Source organism: Saccopteryx bilineata, chromosome 2 (genome assembly GCF_036850765.1).
Source record: "Saccopteryx bilineata isolate mSacBil1 chromosome 2, mSacBil1_pri_phased_curated, whole genome shotgun sequence".
NCBI classification, from domain to species: Eukaryota; Metazoa; Chordata; class Mammalia; order Chiroptera; family Emballonuridae; genus Saccopteryx; species Saccopteryx bilineata.
In genome coordinates, this window is record NC_089491.1 from 29,902,315 (window position 1) to 29,930,078 (window position 27,764).

The following is a 27,764-nucleotide window of genomic DNA, read 5'->3' on the forward strand; positions in this document are numbered from 1 at the left end:
TTTGTGAGAAAGAGACTGATTTCTCAGACCCAGGATTCTTCTTAAAGGGACCGTGCAGAAAACCTCTCTCACAACCACTCACCTGGGGCTCCAGGGAATGGGGAGAGAGGAGAGGACTGGAGTAGCAGGAAAAGAGTGTAATCTAGGAGGCACAGGGAGAAACATTTTGGGAGACAGCCACCCTAACCCCTGGGACGAGTCAATTCCCAAATCTGAAGTGAATATTTCCCCTGGAAACAGCAATACCAGCAAAGAAAGCAGGACACTAGCCAAACAAGCTTTCCCACGGCACTCAGAGCAGAGTTGCTTAGAAGGAGGGAGCTTTCGGGACTACAGTAGTGAGTGCTAGGGTCTGAGCTACAGCATCCCCACCCACATGGCTAAGGGCTCACCGGAGGGCAGGAGGCGGTGGGACACAGAAGTGGAGTTCTGTCGGCAAGGGCGGAAGCCTGCTGGCCGCCACTGGGCTCACATGTGAGCTTAGTCTTGCCCACCTGGGGAGGAGGGGACGTACAAAAGTGGTCAAGCCCAGCTGCCGGCAGCCTGTAATCTAGCCTGTGGGAGAAGGGCAGGAACCTCGCAACGGGTGGACACTAGCCCTTGAGCAAGGGTGCAGGGCACAGCTTTGCCCCGCCCGTGAAACCGAGGCTTGTGGCCTGACTTGGGAGCTGCCTCCTCCTGCGGGGGTGGAGCCAAAAGCCCAGAACAGGTGGAGACCTGCTACTGAGTGTGGGCACGCAGTCCCGCCTGGCCTGTGGAGCCAAAGCTTGCAGCCATCCCATGAGCGGGCTCCTCCTGCAAGGGCGAGGCAGAAGCCCGGAAACAGGCAGAGACCCACAACTGAGCAAAGGTGCTCGCCGCTGCCCTCAGGGCTGAGCATAATGACACCCGCGGGGGCAGGGTGAAGGCCAAGGCCACCAAGACTTGTACACCCAAGCACGTGATCAAAGCAACCCCGGGAAGGGAAGGTGGAAACCACAGCAACAGCCCCAGTGGGAAGGTACCGGCAACGCCCATACCCAAATGCCCTATGCAGCAACAGCAGAGGGGATGGTGGGCCTGTAGACTGACCATACCAAGGGAATAGAGGACACACCCAGTGGACTCCAGTGGCCAAGACCTTCTTTTACACAGAGAAGATGAGAAGGCAGAGAAATGCAACACCAATGAGTCAAGAGAAATTCCCAGAAAGGGACCTGAATGAAACAGATATAACCAAATTACCAGATGCAGAGTTTAAAATAATGATTATTAGGATGCTCAAAGATATTATAAAAACAATAGATGGTCATTATGAACACCTAAATAAGAGATAGCAGATATAAAAATGGACATTGAAATAATAAAAAAGAATCAGTCAGAAATGACAAATACTATATCAGAAATGAAGAACACAATGGAGGGAATTAAAAGCAGGATGGATGAAGCTGAGAATTGAATCAGCAAGTTAGAGGACACAATAGCCGGACCTGTGGTGGCGCAGTGTATAAAGCGTCGACCTGGAAATGCTGAGGTTGCCGGTTCGAAACCCTGGGCTTGCCTGGTCAAGGCACATATGGGAGTTGATGCTTCCAGCTCCTCTCCCCTGTCTCTCTCTCCTCTCTCTGTCTCTCTCTCTCCCTCTCTCTCTCCTCTCTAAAATGAATAAATAAAATAAAAAATTAAAAGAGGACACAATAAATAAAGGCATGGAAGCAGAGCAGAAAAAAGAAAAAAGTCAAGAAGTCTGAGGAAACTCTAAGAGAGCTCTGTGACAACATGAAGAGAAATAACATCCGCAACATAGGGGTTCCTGAAGAAGAAGAGAAAGAACAAGGGATAGAGACTTTGTTCAAGCATATCATAGCTAAAAACTTTCCTCAGTTAAGGCAGGAAAACATCTCACATGTTCAGGAAGCACAGAGAACTCCATTAAAGAGAAACCCAAAGAAATCAACACCAAGACACATCATAATTAAAATACCAAAGTTTAGTGATAAAGAAAAAATATTAAAAGCTGCTAGAGAAAAAAAGACTATCACCTAAAAAGGAGCCCCCATAAGGATGACTTCCGACTTCTCAACAGAAACACTTGAAACCAGAAGGGAATGGCAAGAAATATTCAACATAATGCAGAACAGGAGCCTACAACCAAGACTACTTTATCCAGCAAGGCTATCATTTAAAATTGAAGGAGAAATAAAAAGCTTTCCAGACAAAAAAACCTCAAGGAATTTACTACAACCAAACCAAAGCTGCAAGAAATGCTAAGGGGCCTGTTTTAAACAGATCAAAGGAGAAAAAGAATATAGCAAAAGAGGAATACAATTTTAAACAATAAAATGGCAATAAACAATTACATATCAATAATAACTTAAATGTAAATGGATTAAATGATCCAATCAAAGACATAGGGTAGCTGCGTGGACAAGAAAACAGGACCCATACATATGCTGTCTACAAGAGACACACCTTAAAAAAAAAGATGCACATAGACTGAAGATAAATGGATGGAAAAAAATATTTTACGCAAATGGAAATGAAAAAAAAGCTGGGGTAGCAATACTTATATCAGAAAAAATGGACTTTAAAACAAAGACTATAGTAAGAGATAAAGAAGGTCACTACATAATGATAAAGGGAGCAATCCAACAGAAAGATATAACCATTATAAATATCTACTCACATAATACAGGAGCACCTAAATATATAAAGCAGAGTTCGATGGATTTAAAGGGTGAGATCAACAGCAATGCTATAATAGTAGGGGGTTTCAATACCACACTAACTTCACTAGATAGATCCTCAAGAAATAAAATTAACAAAGAAACAGCAGACTTAAAGGACACACTAGATCAACTCAATTTAATAGATATCTTCAGAACCTTTCACCCTAAAGCAGCAGAATATACATTCTTTTCAAGTGCTCATGGTACATTCTCTAGAATAGACCAGATGTTAGGGCAGAAAAGTGGTCTCAACAAATTTAAGAAGATTGAAATCATATCGAGCACTTTCTCTGATCACAATGGCATAAAATTAGAAATCAACCACAACAGAAAAACTGAAAAATACTCAAACACTTGGAAACTACATAGCACATTATTAAATAACAAATGGGTAAACAATGAGATCAAAGAAGAAATAAAAAAATTCCTAGAAATGAACGATAATGAGCATACATCAACTCAAAATTTATGGGACACAGCTAAAGCAGTCTTGAGAAGGAAGTTCATAGCATTACAGACATACCTCAAGAAGCTAGAAAATGCTCAAATAAACAACTTGACCCTACTTCTAAAAGAACTAGAAAAGGAACAGCAAGTAAAGCTCAGAGCTAGTAGAAGGAAGGAAATAATAAAGATCAGAGCAGAAATAAATGATATAGAGGCTAAAGAAAGAATACAGAGCATCAATGAAACCAGGAGCTGGTTCTTTGAAAAGGTAAACAAGATCAATGAACCTTTAACCAGACTCTCCAAGACAGAAAGAGAGAGGACTCAAATAAATAAAATTAGAAACAAGAGTGGAGAAGTAACAACTGACACAACAGAAATACAAAATATTGTAATAAAATACTATGAAGAACTGTATGCCAAAAAACTAGACAACCTAGATGAAATGGACAAATTCCTTGAAACATAATATTCCAAAAATTAATCTGGAAGAATCAGAAAACCTAAACAGACCAATTACAACAAATGAGATTGAAACAGTTATCAAAAAGCTCCCAAAAAAGAAAAGTCCAGAGCCTGATGGTTTCACAAGTGAATTCTACCAAATATTCAAAGAAGAACTAACTCCTATCCTTCTCAAGCTATTTTAAAAAATTCAAGAGGAAGGAAGACTTCCAAGCTCCTTTCATGAGGTGAGCATAATTCTGATTCCAAAACCAGGCAAAGACAACACAAAGAAAGAAAATTATAGGCCAATATCCCTGATGAATTTAGATGCTAAAATCCTCAACAAAATATTAGCAAACCAGATTCAGCAATATATGAAAAAAATCATACACCAGGATCAAGTGGGATTTATTCTGGGATGGCAAGGCTGGTACAATATTCGCAAATCAATCAATGTGATTCATCTTATAAACAAAAGGAAGGAGAAAAACCACATGATAATTTCAATAGATGCAGAAAAAACATTTGATAAAATCCAGCACCCATTCATGATTAAAACTCTCAGCAAAGTAGGAATACAGGAAACATACTTCAACATGATAAAGGCCATCTATGAGAAACCCACAGCCAACATCATACTCAATGGGCAAAAATTAAAAGCAATCCCCTTAAGATCAGGAACAAGGCAGGGGTGCCCCCTTTCACCACTCTTATTCAACATAGTTCTGGAAGTCCTATCCACAGCAATCAGACAAGAAAAAGAAAGAAAAGGCATCCAAATTGAAAAAGAAGAAGTAAAACTATCATTATTTGCAGATGATATGATATTGTATATAGAAAACCCTAAAGTCACAGTCAAAAAACTACTAGACCTGATAAATGAATTCAGCAAGATGGCAGGATATAAAATTAATACTCAGAAATCAGAGGCATTTTTATATACTAACAATGAACTGTCAGAAAGAGAAATTAAGGAATCAATCTCCTTTACCACTGCAACCAAAAAAATAAAGTACCTAGGAATAAATTTAACCAGGGAGATTAAAGATTTTTACTCAGAAAATTATAAAACATTGATAAAAGAAATCAGGGAAGATACAAACAAGTGGAAACATATACTGTGCTCATGGTTAGGAAGAATATACATCATAAAAATGTCTATATTACCCAAAGCAATTTATAAATTCAATGCAATACCGATTAAAATACCAGTGACTTACTTCAAAGATATAGAACACATATGCCAAAAATTTATATGGAACTAAAAGAGAACATGAATAGCCTCACAATCCTGAAAAGGAAGAATAAAGTGGGAGGTATCACACTTCCGGATATCAAGTTATACTATAAGGCCATTGTACTCAAAACAGCCTGGTACTGGCATAAGAACAGGCATATAGATCAATGGAACAGAACTGAGAACTCAGAAATAAACCCACACCTTTATGGACAACTGATATTTGACAAAGGAGGTAAGAGCATACATTGGAGTGAAGACAGCCTCTTCAACAAATGGTGTTGGGAAAATTGGACAGTTACCTGCAAAAAAATGAAACTAGACCACCAACTTACACCAATCACAAAAATCAACTCAAAATGGATAAAAGCCTTAAATGTAAGCCATAAAACCATAAGCATCTTACAAGAAAACATAGGCAGTAAGCTCTCTGATATTTCTTGCAGCAATATATTTGCCGATTTGTCTCCATAGGCAAGTGCAATAAAAGACAGGATAAACAAATGGGACTATATTAAACTGAAAAGCTTCTGTACAGCTAAAGACAATAAGAACAGAATAAAAAGACAAACTACACAATAGGAGAATATATTTGACAATACATCTGATAAGGGATTAATAACCAAAATTTATAAAGAACTTGTAAAACTTAATACCAGGAAGACAAACAATCCAATCCAAAAATGGGCAAAAGAAATGAATAGACACTTTTCCAAAGCAGACATACAGATGGCCAATAGGCATATAAAAAAATGCTCAACATCACTAATCATTAGAGAAATGCAAATTAAAACTACAATGAGATATCACCTCACACCAGTCAGAATGGCACTCATCAACAAAATAACACAGAAAAAGTGCTGGCGAGGATATAGAGAAAAGGGAACCCTCCTGCACTGCTGGTGGGAATGCAGACTGGTGCAGCCACTGTGGAAAACAGTATGGAGATTCCTCAAGAAATTAAAAATCGAATAAAAATAAATAAATAAATAAAAATACAAATAAAAAAAAGAAATTAAAAATTGAACTGCCTTTTGACCCAGCTATCCCACTGTTAGGAATATACCCCAAGAACACCATAGCACTGTTTGGAAAGAAGAAATGCACCCCCATGTTTATGGCAGCATTGTTCACAGTAGCGAAAATCTGGAAACAGCCCAAGTGTCCGTCAGAGGACGAGTGGATTAAAAAGCTTGGTACATATATACTATGGAGTACTACTCAGCCATAAGAAATGATGACATCGGATCATTTACAACAACATGGATGAACCTTGATAACATTATACTGAGCGAAATAAGTAAATCAGAAAAAACTAAGAACTATATGATTCCATACATAGGTGGGACATAAAAATGAGACTCAGAGACATGGACAAGAGTGTGGAAGTTACGGGGTGGGGGGGGGGGAGGAGAGGAAGGGGGATGGGGGAGGGGAGGGGCACAAAGAAAACCAGTTAGAAGGTGATGAAAGACAATTGGACTTTGGGTGATGGGAATGCAGCATAAGCAAATGGCAAAATAACCTAGAGCTGTTTTCTCTGAACATATGTAACCTGATTTATCAATGTCACCCCATTAAAATTAATTTAAAAAAGACTAATAATAAAGCCATTCATTTTCTTTATAGTAAGGTGCTTTGAAAGAGTATGTTTTATGACATAAATGACAAGATGTTTTTCCATAAGTTTTCCAGACTGAGAAATTGGTAATTGTTTCTTAGAACATGTATTAAGAAAGATTTTGAAGATGTGTGCAGACTCAATAGGAAGGTGGACTATAATTAATTATAAATGTCTGCTGGCAGATTGGGAAGTGAGAATTATTTTTTAGACACAAAGTGTTTGTCATCTTTATCTTAAAGCCTGGACCAAAGGGCTAAAGATGAGACCGGTTTTATTTTCTCATTGTGGCTAAATGCTCTATTTTTATTGAATATATTTCAGAGTATTATTGATTCCTTATACTGGCATTTCTTTTTTGTTATTGAAAATGTGATATTCTATATCAAACCACTGAAAATGAATAGGAAAGGAAACATGTTAGTTTTAATGTGAGTATTTTAACATGAGGCATAAGAATTTGTAAAAGAACACATAGTATTAAATGATTAATTAGTTTGACTTAGCATCTTTGCAAAGGATAATGTTTGTTTGAAGAGTAATGGAAAGCCTACTGTCTGTCTAGCATGCTTTATCCAGGATATTTCTTCCACAATTAGAAGAAATATATACAAACATGAGCTGAAACATAAATAGCTTAAAGTTTGATATTTCCAGAATATGGGAATAATATCTAATAATCTATCATTACATAAGCACCTAACCAGGCAGTGTCGCAGTGGATAGAGCGTCCGGACTGGGATGTGGAGGATGCAAGTTTGAAACTCTGAGGTCACCAGCTTGAAAATTGGCTCACCTGGTTTGAGCAAGGCTCACCAGCTTGAGCCCAAGGTTGCTGGCTTGAGAAAGAGGTCACTCGATCTGTGGTAGCCACCAGGTCAAGGCACATATGAGAAAGCAATCAATGAACAACTAAGGTGATGCAACAAAGAATTGATGCTTCTCATCTCTCTTTCTTCATGTCTGTTTGTCTCTATTTGTCCCTCTCTCTGTCTCTGTCACAATAAATAAATAAATAAATAAAATTACATAACTATAAATGGACAAATTACTATAATAAACTGGCAGATATGAGGGAAAAGAAAAAAAGGATCCAATAGACCTAAATATATGTTGTTTGGAAGGGATGAACTTTAAACATAAATACACACAGAGGTTGAAGTTGAAAAGATTCAAAAAGAAATATCATAAATAATAAGGTTAATACCAAATGATAAAGACAAAATATGTTACCAGAGATATATTTCAAATGATAAATTAATTCAGCAGAAAAACATAAAAAGATATGTGTGTACCTTAAAACAGAGGCTCAAAATATATAAAATAAAAACTGACAAGTATAATATAAACAAGGAAAATAGATAAACACACAAGCATATTTTGGGATCTTAATACCACTCTTTTAATATTTGATAGATACATCAGACTAAATACCAGTAAAGACATAGAACATCTTTAACCATCTTGACCAAATTGAAATCTATAGAAAAGTACATTTAACAACTATCAAATGTATATTCTTTAGAAATACACAGTGTACATCCAAAAAAATAGGACATTTTTATGCTGAGCCATAAAAACAATCTCAATAAGTTGCAAAAGACTGAAATCTAACAGAGTATCTCCTGTGACCACAATGGACTTAAATTTTGGTTCTTTGAAAAGACCAACAAAATTCATAAGCCTCTACTTAGACTGACTGAAAAAAATGAGAAAGTGCAAAAATGGCCAGTATAAGCAATTGAATAGTAGAGATTCAGCAGACATTTAAAGATTAAAAAGGTAATATTATGAACAACTTTACGTTAACAAATTTAAAATCTCTGAACTAGGCAAGATCATATCCATTAATTAATTTTTTATACTCCACTTTCTTATGAAAAGATTTAGAATGGCTAAGACTAAGTAAATAAAGGAAGATAAAAATATTTAAGTAACAGATGAGACTTAAGGCTTGGAAATAAAATAGATTAGATGAAATTAGTACCCAGGATATATACCATAGATTTGCACAGGTTTGCTAAAGATGAATGTTAATTCGGCTCTAAACTAATGAACCACTATTAATACTATAACTTGTAGTGCCCAGATGTCTAAGATGAATCTCTTTCTGGAAAAGAAACCAAGAATGAGTTCCTCTTATGGGTCCTCATACAGGGCATATGGTTAGTCTAATGAAATTAGAAATATTGAAAAATGCCCTCAATAACAACTGATCACCACATGTTGTGATAAACATAATGGATTATTTTAAACTGATGTCACAAAATAAGAACACTTAGAAGGGGGTTTAGAGGAGGTAGCGAATTTCTTTTTGGCAGAGGTGGAAATGGAAATAGCAAAGAAAGCTCCTGTAAAAAAGGGGAGCTGAGCTGAGGCTTTAATAATTGTCACATTTAATTACTGTATCTTCTATAATGTGCATTAATTCATTCCAAGTCATCCGTTATCATCCACATTTCTTAGTTGATAAATATTGTATTAGAGATGACATTACTTGACTATACCCATATACCTAATTAGTGAAAGAGCCAAGATTTAAGGGGCCTAGTTGAATTCAAAGCACAAATTCTCTCCATTACACCTTGTTCATTAGGTAGATAAGGAGACAGATACAATTAACCAGACAAGGAATTTTGCAACTATTTTGTTTAAAAATAACTGATTTGCATTCCTGAGGATGTGTTAATGAACCACGTGCTGTATCACTGTCCAAAGCTCTCAGTTATAAAGTATTGAAAATAATTCTTAAATTGGTTATTTTCATTTCATTAGTAACTTTTAGAGCATTTATATTCCTGTAAATGATGTTCAGTGACCATTTCTACTCAGGATGAAGACATTACACTGAAGCTAATTACTATCTCTCTTACAGAAGTTAATTGTGTTGCAGCCCATTAGAATTAAAGATGAAAGTTTTGCAATCTTACAGCCTGAGGGTAGCAGAAGTGGTGTATGATATACCAGGTTTTTTGTTTTGTTTTGTTTTCTATTTTTCCGAAATGAGAAGTGGGGGACGGCAGACAGAGTCCCACATGCACCTGACCGCTATCCACCCGACATGCCCACCAGGGTACAGTATTGCTCTGCTCTGCTGGAGCCATCCTCAGTGCCTGGGCCAACTTTGCTCCAATGGAGCTTTGGCTGCGGAAGGGGAAGAAAGAGATAGAGAGAAAGGAGACAGGGTAGGGTGGAGAAGCAGGTGGGCACTTCTCCTATATTCCCTGGCCGAAAATCAAACCCTGGACTTCCACACGTGGGGTCGATGCTCTACTGCTGAGCCAACCAGCCTGGGCAATATACCAGTTTTATTAATAATATTTTCTAATGTTAGGGTTAAAAAGAAAACAAGTAAAAGGATCCTGGAATTTGAAAGCAAGTCGACTTTTATCCCATCCATTATTAATTCACATAAGAAAAACAGCTATGATGGCAAAGGCCAGATACTTATACACAGGCTATAATATGGATGAATAATTCATTTTTCAATTAATTTTAAATTTATAGCCTAATGGTTGAACTCTATTTTTTTTTCCTAGAAGGGCATGCACCACACATAATACTGCAGTGTCAATAGTTAAGATATAAAGCCCTGAAGTAAGCAAAATGAGATTTATTATATACATATTTATCTTATCTGAAGGACACCTTAGTCACAGAGCCCATATTATGACTCATTTGAAGGTTTTGGAAATATCATACCTTTTCTAGAGCTAACCTTAAGTATGAGGAGGTACAGTATTTGCCTCTCCATTAGGTAACATGTGATTTGGGAGCAGCCAGAAGACCCCTGTTCCCCCAAAGATTGTCCTCCTTAACATGTTATTGACCAGAGGTAGGGCAGGGAGATGAGTTGGGCCAGGTAGAAGATGGTAGAGGGGATAAATAGTGATGGAAGGAGACTTGACTTGGGGTGGTGAACACACAACATAATATATAGATGATGTGTTATAGAATTCTACCCCTGAAACCTATATGATTTTATTCACCAATGTCACCTCAATTAATTCACAATAAAAAAACATGTCACTGAGTCCATAATTCATTTTCTTCTGAAATTCCTTATTACAATTCAAATGTATTTCCCTGTGCCTCAACTTCTCTAAGTCAGACAACAAAATTGATGGTCAAAACTTGGAATGTATTTACTATACTAGGTGGTCCTTAATGGTCTCTGCTGAGATTATCTACTTTGCAAACTCTGAGAAGGGTTTATTTCAATCAAAAGGTTATCTTTATAACAAATATTTACTGCCCTTTGGGTGCATGCTTGAACAAAACATAGAAAATGAGGACATCACACACTCTCCATTTGCCTAAGGTAGATTATACCAATGTAAAATTGCCTCACACGCACACATGCACATGTGTACCCACTCACACAATCTAGCTCTCAGCCGCACAGATGCTCCACACATTTCAGCCCACCTTTCTTCCTCCATTTCATATACCTCAGGGGCTGGGTATCATAGGTTATATTCATATTGCATTATCATCCCAATCTTGGATCTTCATGATACAACCGAGGTAAGCTGGTGCAGTGAGTGCATAGTATGAATATTTCTGGAATCCATTTCTACACCGAACAGCTAGTAATTCCTTAACTATAAACAGAAGTGGCTCTGAATTTCATTCGTATGTCAACAAACCCAAACTGAATATATCTGTGATTCAACTTCCTTTTAGCTAAACTCAAAATAAAACTGGTTATTCCAGAGGTAGAAACATTGGGATGAAAAGAAATGACACTTGGATTGGAATTCTTATCTGTAGGTATGAGTAGGTTAATATATTCTGACTTGCAAACTTTACAAAAAAAATATGTGATTATATGAACCCAATACTAGAGCCTCTCCAAGGCCACCTTTAATTGAGAGGATCTGAGGTTTAAACTTCATTAGCTTTTTGGTATATAGACCCCCGTGTCCTGTAATGTTTCAGATACAGGCGAGATAGTAAAGCTTGATACTGTATCGCTTGGATGAACTATACAGCAAGGACAAGGCATACCTGCAATTTTCAAATGAGTCCCAAATTATTATAATCAGTGTCAGATACTAAAAAGCCAATTAGTATGATGGCAGTGATAATGAAAACTCTTAATGGAATACACAGAATGGAAATCTACTTATCTTTTTTCAAAAATCTAACTACACTAGAAATAATAAAATTACTTAAATTAATTTAGTTCATTTAATACTTAATTCATTTTTAGTAAAGTCTATTTTCAAAAACATAAAACCTTTCAAGAAATGATTTACATGATTATTGAACAATATAAGTATTAGCTTAAGCTTTATATGACCATCTTTTATACCCTTTTTATAAGGCAGTTTAATCTATGCTTCTTAATCCCTTAAGGGAAAGTAACTTTTCAAATGATTTCAGTTAATTCTTCAATAATCTGTTTAAAATGCTTCACAGGGCTATTCTTTTTCATAGTTCCAATGTGTAATTAATGACTAAAAATACTTCTAATTCCAAAGCTACTGTGTTCTCATGAGGTTGAATTTTTGGTCTAGGGATGTGAGAATAAAAGAATCGGTGAAATAGAGGTGAGGAGTAGACTTGTAAAGTTCATTAACTACAGTATTTGGCCTGTGGCCATATTTCACATGATCGCAGATAAAATACACATTAATTTAACCCATCTGAAAAGAGGACCACAATTCTTTTCTTACTCCTTTTATTTAAAATTTATTTTATTGATTTTTAGAGAGGAAGGGAGAAAGAGGAGAGAAGGAGGAACTTGGATCAGTTCCTGTGTATGCCCTGACCAGGGACTGGACCAGCAACCTCTGTGCTTTGAGATGATGCTCTAACCAACCAAGCTATCCAGTCAGGGCTCTTTTCTTATTTCTTATACTGCCTTTTATTATGCTTCTACTATATGCCAGTTATAATATTTATTAGAAAAAAATAGGACTCTGCCAGGTTATCAAATTATTGTGAGCAATATCATGTTTTATTCACATTTGCATTTTTTGAGCCTAGCACAGGGTCTTATAATCAAATACTCATTATGTGTGTTGTTGGAGGAATTGGTTTATAGAAGCTGATTTTAGAATAATTGAATACTTTTGTTTAGCAAAATATCTTGACGGGCAGTTGTGACAGTAGCATGATCATTCTACGGATATAAGCAGGAGCAAGCCAAGGAACTATATGAACAAAATATGTGGGGGTGAAGGGTGCTTAAACTGAGGAGAAGAAATAATGAAATCAAAGAAGAGAGGATTCCCAATATTAAGGCGGAAGGCGGGAAGAGAAGACCAGTAGGATTTCTGTGGAGGTGAGGGAATGGTCCAGGGACTCTGAAGAATTAGTTTGATAAAATATTCACATGTAAATGTTTGTGAAAAGCTATACGATGTTTCTTCCCCAATTATTTAGTGATGTGGCTGCACATAGACTTGAAACAGTGTATTCTGGGAATGAAGTTGTAAGAGCAGTGTCTAGTAGGGTTTAGCGCTGCAATTGGCCATCATACATAGGGAAAGAAAGAAAGGAGATGGAAAACTCAAAGGAAAAAGAAAATCAGAACAAAATGTGCGAAAAGGACAGACAAGCTCTCCACCTCCAACCCCCACCCCAAGGAGCCTTCCAGGGAGATGCTGACCTTCCCTTTTTGAGTAGGGGTGCAGTTTGAACCAGTTTATTTAACATAAAAAGGACAAGTTGATTCCAAGAAACTTGGAGTATTTGAGAGTATTCCATATGTTAAAATAGGGGTTAGAAATGTTTAGAATGAAAGTGAAGACATTGTTCCTGCTTTGAAAGAGCTTAAAGGCTAATGACTGAGAGATGCCCCCAGGCGGCTTGCTAACTGCAGAGATAGAGGTGTGATCAACATGCAGTGAGAACGCAGACAGCATAGCTGGTACACTTTACTCACTGGGGAGATGTAAGGCCAGTAGTCACGGCTATCATGGCTGCTGCCAGGCATGTGCAGGTTCCCATTAGATTCAGACAGATGGTAATGAAACTGCAGAGCCAAAAACTAGTGGGCCATTCCTATATTCTAGCCTCGCACCCCGCTAGTGAGTAAAAACACACAGGGCTCCAAAAACCACTCATTCAGTGCTCACAAAGCTACTGACACATCAGAGTTTTTCTAGAATCTAAGGCTCCCCACCAGCTTAGTAACAACCTCTAGTTCCCCATCTCCTTCTCTCTGCACAAACTGGCTTCTTTTTTAGCACCCACATATTGGCTACCTCTCTGCAAAAACGTGGCCTGTCTTCTCCTTTCTCCTTCTTCTTCAAACTTGGTGTAAAAACCCCTCCTCCAGCACACATTAGCATAACAAAGTCCCTTCCCAAGCGGGAAGGTAATTAGCAGTATCACCTGGCAGCATCATTCACCTGGGTAGCGCCATTTTTAACAATAAAAATGAGCAAAATCAAATAACACAAATTTTACAAAGTTATTTGCCCAACAGGAGAGATATCAGGAAGACGTGTTGAAGAAGGAACACATGCTGGGGAGACTGAAGGATAATCCAGGATTTCTTAGGAGGGAAGGCATTCTGGGGATGAGACACAGAGGGCACAAAATCACCAAAATATAGAAGGGTAAGGTGCTTTGGGGAACAGAGAACAAAAACTGAAAAGGAAGATGGGGCCCAGCTTGGAGAGGGCTGTATATGCCATTCTGAGGAGGCAAGGACTTGATCCTATAAACAAGGGAATTCCACTATAGTTTTTAAATCACGGAAGTGACATCTACCTCAATATGTCTGTTTTGTTTCACTAACACGTTTTTCTTTTTTTAAGATTTCCCTTAGGGCAAAGCAAAATAAAACATTTAGATTACAGAATGACATCAAGTAAGAGCACAAAGGCTTTGGAGAGATGACTAATTACAACTGTTTGTAGTCAGCTAGAAAAATGAATTCTTTTTATTTCCATGTCTTGATTCTTTTCCCGAAAAGGCATTGGATGTATCTTTTGCAATGCATCTTGTAATCTGACACAATTTGCACATTTCTTTTCAGGGCTCTGCCTATTTCACATCAATGTTTCATTCGCCAAAAGACACAATGACAGATTATTTTCACTTGTCCATCCATACCTGGAGACACAGGTGATCTGTATTCCACTTTCTGTTCTTACAAATAAAATAAAGATGTAATAAAATGGCATCTGGGAAGAATGTTACAGGAAATCTATAATGCTGATAAAACATACAGGGTTAGCAGAAATCAGACAATTGAGAGTTTTTATTTTGTTATTATTTTTTCTTGGTAAAACTTACTTATTGTAAAACTAGGACAAACCTCAAACAAAGCGAATGAAACAATGCAAAAAGTTTTATTGAATTTTGTCTAGCTGGCCAGATTTAAAATATATATATTTTTATTCTTCTAGGAAGTGATTCTGGGAGATACTGAAGCAGTGTACATATTCTTAATTTTTTTTTCAAGTAGTAAAGCACAAACGACATCTGTATACAAAATCAAATTCATTCTTCCTGACCCATCTGCACTATACTTCATCTATAAAGCCCTACTCGATTCTATTCTATTCCATCTAGTCCTATATTGCTGACCAGGTAATCCAGCTTTTATTGACAGGGCAGAGATATGAGGCATTTTTATTAGAAGCTAAAAAGCCTCCTGGGAAACCACTTATCTCAAGTTATGCGAGAATGAAGGCACAGAAATTTAGTCTGAGTCATTGGACAAGTTTTGGATGGTAGATAACAGAATGCATGATTCTGAATATGTCATGGCTTTCATGGATTCATAAATGAACCCCAGGGTGAGGAGAATTAAAGTGCCTGAGCAAGAACTTTTAGGAGTGAAAGTAGCTGGGCAAAGGAGAGCCCAGTGTTTAACAGTATTGGAAACAGAGCTTCAATGATGAGAGAGAAATTCAGGAAATAAAGTCCAGAGTTCACATATTACTGTGCTCTACATTTAGCAACAAGGGGCTCAGAGTTGATACTGACAGGGAGTAATGCCTTCTCCTGACATCAGCAGAAACATGGAACCCTTTGCATATTACACCTTTCTCTGTCCCTCTCTTTTCTGATCAAAGTGACAGAAACCTAACGAATTATCAGGAGAGATAGTCAGTGAATGGTTAAGGAACTGCAGGGAAAGCAAAAGTAAAGCTGGACATTGGGTACCACACTTACCAGGAAGTTAATGAGGGCAGAGATCTTTCTAGATCTCTTCTCCTCTCCTCTTTCTCTATTATGACATCATTTTCACCTGATGAAAATTGGGAGTCTTTCACCTGGCAGGCAATATGCTGTGAAATCTTCAGGACCTTATTAGCTAATTCTGGGGAAAAGTTGACCCTTGTTTAATCTAGTGTCAAGTTATAAAATCTAAGCAGAGGTTGTTAATTTGAGTTAGGTACCCAGAACCAAGCTACTCATGTAGCCAGTGGGTGGGGAGATGGGGATTATTTGAGGAATATATAACCTTTCAGGACTTAGGTTTAGTTCTAAGGGAGGAGCATTTCTCTGCAGAAGAGAGCAAGTGTTTCCAAATGAACAAAGAAAGGGTGGATGGGCAGACATAAAACCTATGAGAGCAAGCACATAGTAGACTGTGGCATCTTGAACATCGACACACATGCTCTTAACCTCTGGCATGAGCTGCCTCAGGACAAACATCTAAAACTTTGGTTGGTGTTCACATCAGTGGAAGACAGTGCTATAGCATGGGGAAAAGGTGGAATCAGTAAAGATATAAGAATTTTATGCATATGTGTCTATTCTCACTTTACCCAATTCGGAGGCTGGGCCATTGGGTTGAACTGAGTCTTAGAAAATTAGGTGCCTGGAGAAGGCAGAGTTTATAGTCCTGGAGAGAGTACTATAGTACTAGGCACTATTTAGCTGGAAGTTATTTCGTTTAGAGTACTTAGCAGGAAATTAGAAGAAAGGAATAGGGAACAACGTTAGCCTTCTAATTAAAGCAACAAAAGGAAAGGAAGTGAGCTTTGATCTAGATGGGTTTCCTGTGGAGACATTCATCCTGAGTTTCATTGTTAGTGAAAATATCTCAAAGAGCAAAGTGGTAAACTGGCAGCCTTGGCTGGCACATTAGATTATGACTCTCAGTGGGTATTAGATCAAACCAGGAAGGGGATGGTGGGAGAAACAACACAGACCCTGCAACAGGAAAGAGTTGGCAGGCAATTAGGAATGCTAGTAGACAGCTACAAAGACCTAATACAGACACAGAGAAAAACAAGACAAGATTGACAGGTAACCTTTTAAATCGAAAGGAGGCTGTGGTTTCTAATGCTGTACTTCCCTTCTTAAGTTTTTAATTGCTTAATTGGAATGAATTAAAACATAGTTCAACAACCATTTGGTGTGATTTTAGAGGATGAACCCTCTCTAGTTCTATGGAGATATATCATATGTGCTTGCCATTTGAAGAAATGAGTTTTGATCCATAAATCTTTTAAGGAAGTCTTGCATTGCGTTGTATGAGAACAGAGTTTAAAGTAACAGGTGGCTGGGGGCTTTTTTTACTGTCCCAGAAGCATGTGACGAGAAGCACTCAGAAACATGCAGTGCCCTTAGTGGGCAGCTCCTTTTGGTATGGAGCAAGAGATGTATTCAGTCAAACTGTCAGAACAATGACAGCTACGAGAAGGGGCCCATAAAGCTATTCATCAAGCCCCACAACAGCGAGCACTTCACTTGTCTGGAGTTATTTACTAGTGGTTGACGATGACACAGTTGAGTGAGGCAGTGGCTTAGGAGGCATCTTGGCTCTCTATTTTGGTGAGAAGGTCATTTTGAAAGGAATAATTTTACAGTGTTTAGTATATCCAAGTTTAGCTTTTAGTAATATAATACACAGCAATAAAATAGAAAAAAAGCATTTTTAGAAGGCGTGTAGGCTGTGATGTTATAAAAACTTGCATTCTGTATCAGTCAGGTTCAGAAAAGCAGAACCAACAAAATATACAAATTGCTACCACACTATGAGAAGACATGATTAGAAGCATACCTTAAACTTTAACTCTAGTAATGAAACTCATTAGTGCGGGGCCGGATTGCTCAGCTGGTTAGAGCATTGTCCGGATAAGCAGAAGTTGCCGGTTTGATCCTCGGTCAGGACACAGACAGGACTCTCTCCATCTTTCTCTCTCTCCTTACCTCTCTCAATAAAATCAACAAATAAAAATTAAAAAAAAAACAAATTCGTGTATATCTTTGGGTAAAGAACTTAAAATGGCCATCCTAAGTTATCATCTGCAAACACTGAGATTCAGCAAAGTATATTTTCTTTTTAAATTATTTTTTTCATTTAACTATATGTAATTCTTTGTGTATATTAACTTTATCTTTCTACCAGGGCTGTAAAACATCTGTAGGTCAGGTTTCCTGATCAATTCTGGTACATTTACTTCAGAATGTAGAATATTTAATACAGATTAGATATCTACTAGAGAGAGAGAGAGAGAAAGAGAGAGAGAGAGAGAGAGAGAGATCCTTGAATCTTTATAGAAGATAATTGAGCCTGACCTATGGTGTCTCAGTGGAGGAAGTGTCAACGCTGAGGTCGCTGGTTCAAAACTCTCGGCTTGCCTGGTCAAGGCACATAGAAGTTGATGCTTCCTATTCCTCCCCCTTCTTTCTTTTTCTCTCTCTCTCCTTTCTAAAATGAATAAATAATAATAATATAAAAAGAAGATAACTAATGGATAAATGAAATCAGTTTGCTTAAACTCAGTTTATTGTGTCATTATTAAGTACACATTTAGTAACTAGTATTTGATTAAACATAATATTTTAAAATATATTCTAAATGGCTATAAGTACAGATATCACGGAAAATCTTCTGTTGGCATATTTTAAGCCACAAAGACATTACATCTGGAAACTTAAGTCCAAGTCAGTTTGAATTTCCATTTTTTAAATACATGAAATCTATGATCTAAGCTTCTCAGAGTTTTGATTTTTTAAAATCTATCATATCCTTCAGATTTGGTTTCTTTCCGCTAGTGAGAATAAAATATTGTGTACTTCTCTTAGCTGATAGCCATCTGCTACAGAAACATTCAAATGTCAGCTCATCAAAATTTAAAAGGACTTCCTGAACAGAAGTTCACTGAAATTTAAGAAACTTTAATGGAACTTCTGTTGCAAAATGATGTTGTCTTGGCTTTAGGCTAATCCCCCAAATACACCTACAAATTCATCTCCCCAAATGTCTGCCACAGTGTAGGAGCTGGATCACTTTTACAATTTTTATGGCAAAGGTTAAAATAAGTAATTTCCACAACAGCTGTCGACATACAGTCTGTCATTGGAGGTTGCTTTCCCTAGAGAATTTTATTTCTTCAAATGTCATAATTATAATTTCATCTCCAGTGACTACTCAAGGAAACCTGGCAGCCAGGAGACAGCCTGGGTCACATTTTAATTACGAATGCATTCTTCCTGTCTGAAGGGCCAGGGGCTTGTTGCTAGTCATGTCACAAGAGCCCTTTGCATTGTGAATAATTAAATATACTTTTCAGGGCATAGCAGTTGTTTTCTTAAATTTAACAAGATTTATCAGAGCATTAACAGATATCTGTCCTACCAAAAACCAATGGGGTGCAAAGAGTTCCAGGCAATTAGAGCAGTGAGTTGTGTTCGCGTGCTTGCATTAACTATGATGGATGTGAATCAACAGGAGGGCACTTTCACGCATTCATTCATTCATTCATTCATTCATTCTCTTTCTTTTATTAAGCCAACATTTATTGACTATCTACTTTGGTGTTGAGCACTGAACTTAGAGTTGGGGAAACAAAGTTGAACAACACTGTATTTTTTCATAAAGGAGATATACCTGAATTTGGTCATAAATTATCATGATATGAGTGACACAGTGGAGTTATATACATGGCGCGTTGGGGACACTAAGAAAGAAGTAATTAATTCTACTTGGAGTGATCAGGAAAGACATGACAGGAAAGAAAATATCTCAGTTGAGCTGTAAAAGATAAGCAGTGAGGAATTTGATAGACTGACAATGGAAGGGAGGGAATTCCTGACAAAGGAAACTGCATCTGTAGAAATAAAGATATTTGGAGGCTCCTTGTAGGGTCAGTATTGGCATGGTCCTTCTCCCTCCTAGCCACGTGGAGCCCGGGGTCACAGATCCTGACCTTGGGCCATGAGATAAAGGGTAGTCAAAACTGAAATAAGGTTTTACTAAGAACAAAGGAACTGAGTCACCAGATATATATTAAGGAGGGACAATGTACCCCTGTCCTTTGCTCATCTGCTTTCTTGCACACAGGCAGAGTTTTGCTTGAATGACTGTCCAGTGCTTAGGTATTTAAACCATGACTCCACCCTGCAGGGCATAGAGCTTCCACCAACCAGCCGCCCTGTATTTCAGTCAATGCTGCCCTGTATGTAAGTAATACAGGCTATGTGTGCTCCATCTGGTCCTCCTTGTGGTTTCTTTGGGATCCACAATACCATCAGACTGACTTTCTGGTCTGGACTACCTATATTACATACCTATAGTTGATTGAGGAAGGAAGTCAATGTGGAACCCTTTTGAATAAGTAGAAGATGTGTGTTTAGTACAGGTTCAGAGTGTATTTTAATGCAGGCAGAAATGTACATGATAAGATATTTATCTTCACAAAAGGGTTATAAGTATGACAAGATATTGATCTCCTTGGCTCTCAGAGCAGCCACAATTTTTTTTAGTAACTTTGTCCTTTTATTCTAATTATCTGAGAAAAATCTATCATTTTTCCTTTTTTTTTTAATGAGGTGAAAATGATTATTTCATCTATACAATGAAATAATATTTAATAATAAAAAGAAATGAAGACATACTGAGACATGCAAGAAAATGGATGAATCTCAAAAGTATTAGGCTAAGTGAAAGAAACCAGGGAGAAAGACTATATAATGTATGATTCAATTTATATAAAAGTCTAGAGCAGGAAAAGCTCTAGTGATAGAAAGAAGATTGGCAGCTGCCAGGAGCCAGGGTTTGGGCAAAAGAGATTGATGAAAGCACATTTTTGGGTGATGGAAATGTCTATTTCATGGTTGTGGTGGTGGCTACAGGACTGTAAAAATTCTTATAATTCATCACATGAAACACTTAAAATTGGTGCTTTATTGTTTGTAAGTAATAACTCAATAAAGCTGACAACAAAGGTGAGGTACATGAGGGACTCTGGGTGAGAATGAGTTAACTTTATTCTGTCCTAAAGCCAGAAGGAATAGCCATTCCAATGAAAATATCTAGGATTCTGCCACTGAATGAATCCCCTGCAACATCTGAAGATGGAGAACAAGATTAGCCAACACTGAGCAGAGTAAGAAATTGAGGCTTAGAGGAGTAATTTTTTTACTTAAATATAATTTTTGGATTTTAAATTCCAAGCACAAAAATAAATAATAATTTTTGCAAAGCACTTCTTATCTGTCAGAAATTTCTTTTAAAAACTTTATAAATATTAATTCATTTAAGTTTCACAACAATTTTGTAAGTCCTATCGTAAGGCGTGGCGTGGCGTGTCATATGAGGAAACTGAGACAAAGGGCTATTAGTTAAGTTTCCCAGGATCACAAATCTAGTAAGTATAAGAACTGAGATTTAAAATCAGGTAAATAGGGTCAGAGTCTGTGCACTTAGCCACAGAATCATATCAGAATGTAAAACTTCACAGATATTTAATAATGAGAGGAGTTTATATTCAACCTTGGGACATCTTGATGTCGTATTTTGTTATCAAAGTATATTCATATTGTTATTATATACCACTGCAGAACCCTCAATAACTTTTATAACACAGTGTGGTTGGACATCATTAGAGTAGGGGTGAATTTTCAGCTTCAAATACAGTATGATATTGAAGTTAATTAAATATACTGTTCTCATTTCTTTCAGTGTCTTCAGGGGGCAAAATCTATACTGACTACCAGAGGTACAAAGAATATCCACAAAAGCACAATGGTTGATACTGAAGGAGTAGCTCCATGAAGATGGAAATGAAGCTTCCCTTAACCTTTGTGAGGAAGATAGCCACCACTGTGTATGATCATGGGCATCTGAGTAAGCTCAATAGATTGATGAGCAAAAATCACTGGGGAGTTTTAGAGGGATATATTATAATCTACCCCATATGTTTCCCATGTACTGGGAACTCCACTGAAGAAATTCTTTCAAATTAAGTTATTCTTTTTATTTTTTTTAAAAGATGTTATTTAGAGGAGAGAAAGGCAGTAGAGAGGAGTAGGAAGCAATTTGTAGTTTCTTTTTGCACATGCCTCGACCAGGTAAGCCTGGAGTTTCAAACCAGTGACCTTGGCATTCCAGGTTGACTGTCCCACCACAGGTCAGGCACAAAATAAATTATTTAATTACTAGGTGACACCAATGGTTCATATTTCCCCATTGAGTGGAGATACTCTGTAAGCACTGGGAATCTGGTCTCACTTCTTTATTTTTTATTTTGCACCCCTATAGGGAAGAAATCCTCAGTAATTATGTCTGCCCTGAAAATGAAACATTTTCTTATTTAAGGTGTCCCAAGATCTCTGTTCACTGCACAGAGTATTAGCAAGCCAATCTGGTCATATGCCAGACCACAGTCATAACTTCTAATCTAGCCTTTATCGATAATAAAACCCTATTTTGATATCCATATGTCTACTTTTGTATCTATTTCTCAATTGGTTCAGAATTGGATGGTAAGGGAAGGAATGTTATTTTTTAATAAACTTTTTCATTGATGCGAGAGAGAGAGAGAATCAACTTGTTCCACTTAGTTGTTTCAGTTAGTTGTGTATTCATTGAATGCCTCTTGTACATGCCCTGACCGGCAATGGAACCCATGACATCACCACACCAGGACAACACTTCATCCACTGAGCCACTCAGCCAGAGCTGAGGAAGGGATGTTATTAAAGGACCCAAACAATAGCAAAAATGCTTATGCTATTCTTTTTTTTTATTATTATTCACAGTGAAGATGGAAGGGAAGAGGAATGCTGGGAATAAGGGCAATATGAAGATCAGGATAATATGGGTAAGAAAAATAGAGCAACACTTAAGCCTCTCAGTCTATCACACAACCTGTCCTGTATCGATGGTGCATAACTTTCTTCTGCTCTTCCTCCCACCACAGCCAACGCGCATACACATTTCACCTTCCAACCCATCCCTGCTCCACCAAACAGCAATAACAGCAAGACCTTCTGTCTGCCAATAATTTTTCCCACCATTTTAATGTTTGTTTTATTATAACCTGATGCCCACAGGCCGCCAGGAACACACTTGTGGTCAAACAAATTTAGGTGTTTGTTGTTGTTTTTTTTAACTTGCTGCAGAAAGGAAAACTGCATCTTGTGGGAAAAATAATCTCACAAACGATTTGTTTGGATTGGATTTGTTTATGATTGGATTTTCAGAAAATGGAGGCTATTTGGTCACTGTGTATATTAATAATTTTAATTCAGGAAGTGAAAGGGATAAAGTAAAGCTATCACTGATAAAGAAGCATTGGTTAGTCCTATTAATTTTGAAAGGAGAATGTGGTGGCACAGTATCCTTATTTTTATCCTGTTTCATCAGAGTCACTAAATAACCTCACCTGATGCTGATATTCTGTAACATCATTATGTTCAGGAAGTAACACTACAACCTAGCTGTTGGCTGCCAGGCCAGCTAACAGTTGTCAGCTGTCTGAGATTATTTTTTCTTTTTCTTTTTTTTTCTCAGTTTCTTACATCCATCAACTCACCTCTCTGTTCTGAGGCAGCTTGAATGTCTATTTTCAGAGGCGAAAAAAAGCAATTTGTTACTGTCTTATCAACCATGACTGAATTTTAGAGGAGAAATCCTGAGAGAAAGAAAAGAAATGCATTTTAAGAAACCAAGTATGTGTAAACATGGAAGTGTATTGACTGTGTATGTGCACATGACTAATTTACCAGAAGTACAAACTCCGTTCGGATAAATGTTTCTAGCTGCTCTGCAGTTACAGTCACTCACAAGTCCGAGTTATGTGAGGTAAGCAAACATATTAGCAAAGTTTAGAACAGGAGTCCCCAAACTTTTTACACAGGGGGCCAGTTCACTGTCCCTCAAGACTGTTGGAGGGCCAGACTATAAAAAATAAAACTATGAACAAATCCCTATGCACACTGCATATATCTTATTTTAAAGTAAAAAAAAACAAAACGGGACAAATACAATATTTAAAATAAAGAACAAGTAAATTTAAATCAACAAACTGACCAGTATTTCAATGGAAACTATGGGCCTGCTTTTGGCTAATGAGATGGTCAATGTCCGGTTCCATATTTGTCACTGCTAGCCGTAACAAGTGATATGACGTGCTTCCGGAGCCATGACGTGTGCATCCCACATCACCGGAAGTAGTACTGTACGTGAGCAACGCTGCTACATACAGTACTCCAGGAGCACAGGATATGGATGCTGACCATCAATGAAAGAGGTGCCCCTTCCAGAAGTGTGGTGGGGGCCAGATAAATGACCTCAGGGGGCTGCATGTGGCCCGCGGGCCGTAGTTTGGGGACTCCTGGTTTAGAATATGATTTAGTTATGTTAAGCTGGCTATAATTATGCTTTCAAAGACATAAAAATAGGCCCTGGCCAGTTGGCTCAGTGGTAGAGCATCAGCCTGGCGTGCAGAAGTCCCAGGTTCGATTCCTGGCCAGGGCACACAGGAGAAGTGCCCATCTGCTTCTCCACCCCTCCCACTCTCCTTCCTCTCTGTCTCTCTCTTCCCCTCCCACAGCTGAGGCTCCATTAGAGCAAAGATGGCCCGGGCGCTGGGGATGGCTCTATGGCCTTTGCCTCAGGCACTAGAGTGGCTCTGGTCGCAACAGAGCGATGCCCCAGATGGGCAGAGCATCGCCCCCTGGTGGGCATGTCGGGTGGATCCCGGTTGAGTGCATGCAGGATTCTGTCTGACTGCCTCCCTGTTTCCAGCTTCAGAAAAATACAAAAAAAAAAAAAAAACCACACACAAAAAAAAGACATAAAAATAATGCAAGGAAAAGATTATATAAAAATATCAGTAGATTGAGGTATTTTAATCTTATTTTTCATAGGTGAAATACACTGCTCACAAAAATTAGGGGATCAGGGAACGTGCAGATACTCCAGTACTTTCAGCCTTTTGTATTGTGCATTTTTACCAATGAAATAAAAGTTGGTTTTGCATCTCATTTGCATAATTGAACAATTTTCTTTGACTTGTCGTTTGCTTTTCTGATGTTCATGTTTAATTAAAAAAAATCAAATGCTTCTTTTTTTATTGTTTCATATTCATTTTGAAATATCCCCTAATTTTTGTGAGCAGTATATTAACAAATGAGAAAAGTATTATATTTCAAGCATAATAGATCTATCCTCCAGTGAAAATTTCATTAGGTTTATCTTCAATAGCACATTGGGAGCACCAGAGATTGCTTTCTACATATGAATCTAATGTACCTCACTAATTCTCTTATAAATGCATTAAATTTCCTAAAATATAAACTCTTCATTGGCTTTCTGGTTTGGGCTTTTTATTGATCTATTTTTTAAAGTATATTATGTTATTTCCGTTACGTCCTTAATTTCTGCAGAAATAGTTATGGATGTGATCTGCTTCTTACAAGTAACTTTTGTCCAATTTCCAGCTTTCTCATGTATAAATTTATCTATCTATATATAAATGCCTCTCTGTCCATGAATAGATATTCCAGTGAAGGAGGTAATGGTGAAGAAACTGATAAATTTTTACTATACTTGATTAGGTTAAATGTTTCCTTCCTTCATTCATTTTTCACTCAGAGACTCTGAATTGCCCCCTCTGAACAGTGCTGTCCTTATTTCTCGTTTAATCTCATCTGAAGAATGAGTCATGGAAACCACTATGAAAGAACTGGTGAAAATGGGAGAAAAAAGGAAAGGAACGAGAAGAGGATAATGTTAGAGTATTTTCCCTTGTTCTTTTGAGGCACAATTATAACTAAAAAATAGTCTATTGAAATATATAGACTGAAGCCACAGAGCCTTTTTTTTTTCCCCCAGTGGAAATGACCAAAATTGGTACATTAGTAGTAACTCAATTCCAGACTTCAGTTGGATTTTACCAGCTATTCCATTAATGTCCAGTTTATGTTGCAGGATCCAACCGATGGCACCACATGGCCTGTTTCCCCACTCTACCCTGGTCTGTGAGAGTTTCTCTTTCCTTTTCAAGGCTTTTGCAATCTTGAGGGTTATTAGCATCTAGTTGAATGTCTCCTAGTATGTATTCATTGGATACTTTTCTCATGGTTACTCTCCACTGGTAAATCCCATCCCATCACTTATCAATACATTCTGTTATTCAAACATGATTCTCCTGCCCTCAGACCTTTTGCCAGTTGATCACCTCCTATCACTTACCTAAATATTATGTTACATAGTGATAACCATCAACCTGTCCCAAAATTCCCCTCCAAAACTAATTTTGCTCACTAACCCTATAAAAGCTTAAATCCCCAAACACTAGGAGCTGATATCACTAGGGTCCAAGCCCATCTGTTCGCAGATTCATACATAGATTCCTTATAAAAGTCATCAGGCCTTGCGCGTCCCTCCTTTGGCGACCTAACAATGTCAGCGTTGATGACTTGGTTAAAGTAGTGCGTGCTAGGTTTCTCCACAAGAAAGTTTTTTGTTCTTTTCCCATTCTCTTCTTTTGGAAGGTAGTCACTAAGTCTAGCCAACCCTTGGTATAAAGTGGTATTAAGTTCCACTCTTGGAAGAAGGAATAGCTACATATACTATTTTGGAATTTTTCTGTAAGGAACTTCCATCTCTTTTCCTGCATTTTTTTATTCATTCAATCATTTCTTTATGTCAGTTCAGACTCATGTTTAGCATTATAATTCAATATTCCATTATTTAATTTATTGCTGATGTGGTTCTAGTTTTTACCATTAGGTGTTCTTTGAGATTGGATCTCGAATTCCATTGATATCTCTCTCTCTCCCTCTCTCTCTCTCTCTCTCTCTCTCTTTGAGCACTTCTGTTAGTACAAGATATTCTGCATTTATCTTTTCTTTTCCCTGGCAAAGTCTCAGAATTGGCCATTTTCCCAATGTGGAGGAGGAAGAAACTTTCTTCTAATCTCAAGGCTCTGTTGGTTTATCTAATAATTAAACAGACATGAACAAGATTAACAAGATAAAATAACCACGCTTAATATATACATTTGTATGGGAAGCCAACACATATGAGAGATTCAGAGACAGAAAGGGAAAATGGGTAAATAAGGCATGCTGAACTAGGAATAAAGTAAGGTGCCTTGGGGGGTTTGTGAAGGTTATTGCAGGATGACAAGAAAAGCAGATGTTTAGTCAATAGAAGTTAGCCCTGTTCTATAGATAAGCCAAAAGAAGTTATATATGATCATCTCTTATTATGGGCAAAGCCTCTAACTCAAGTTCTTCTGGGCAGTTAAGGGAGGGGCAAAATTTTCTCATGAGCACTGGCTGAATGAAGTTGCCTTTAATTCAAAACAATCCACATACTACAGAGGCACATCTTGGGGTGACTCATTCTGAACCATCACACCAACAACTCCAGTTCTTTTTATTGTAGGATGGTATTTAGAAAGCAATATATAGGCACTGCGCATGTTCTTGGCCATTAGTATCACTTCTAGGCCCTCTCAGTGTACACAGTTAAATAATTTGTTATTCATTTTGTTTGTTAAAAGTCGGAGTTATATTCACATAATCTTGTGTAAATGTTCTTCATAGCTAAATTTACTTCTTTTTAAACAATGCATTCTTATGGCTTAAAATTCAAATCCCACAGATATCTCCCTTAGCGACAACCAATATCATGAATATCTTACATTTGTTTTTAGTGACATTCTGTGCACAAATATACATGTATTCTTGCCCTAATATACTTGTATACGAATGTAGCATACTATATGTATTCTTCTGGGCCTTGATTTTTTTTATTTACCCTGTAGACGAAAAACAGATGCTAAGGAAAGTAATTTCACAGAGTATTCTGATTATAAATTCCCAAATGGCCAGGCCCTACACTTATATTTTTTATAGTAAAAGGTTTATCTTTGCTAAGCAAGCCCTGTCCCCAACATATCGATTAACGCACCTTTGAAATAAGCTTAATCATTTTTAGAAAGAACATAATCTTGTTAACTACTCTGTAATCCAATCCCCATCTTGTTTTCTCCTTCCTTCATTAATCTTCTTTACCTCCGCTCCTTAAATTCAAATACATAAAAGAAACTGCAAAGCTGTTATTCTCTGACACATTTGAGAT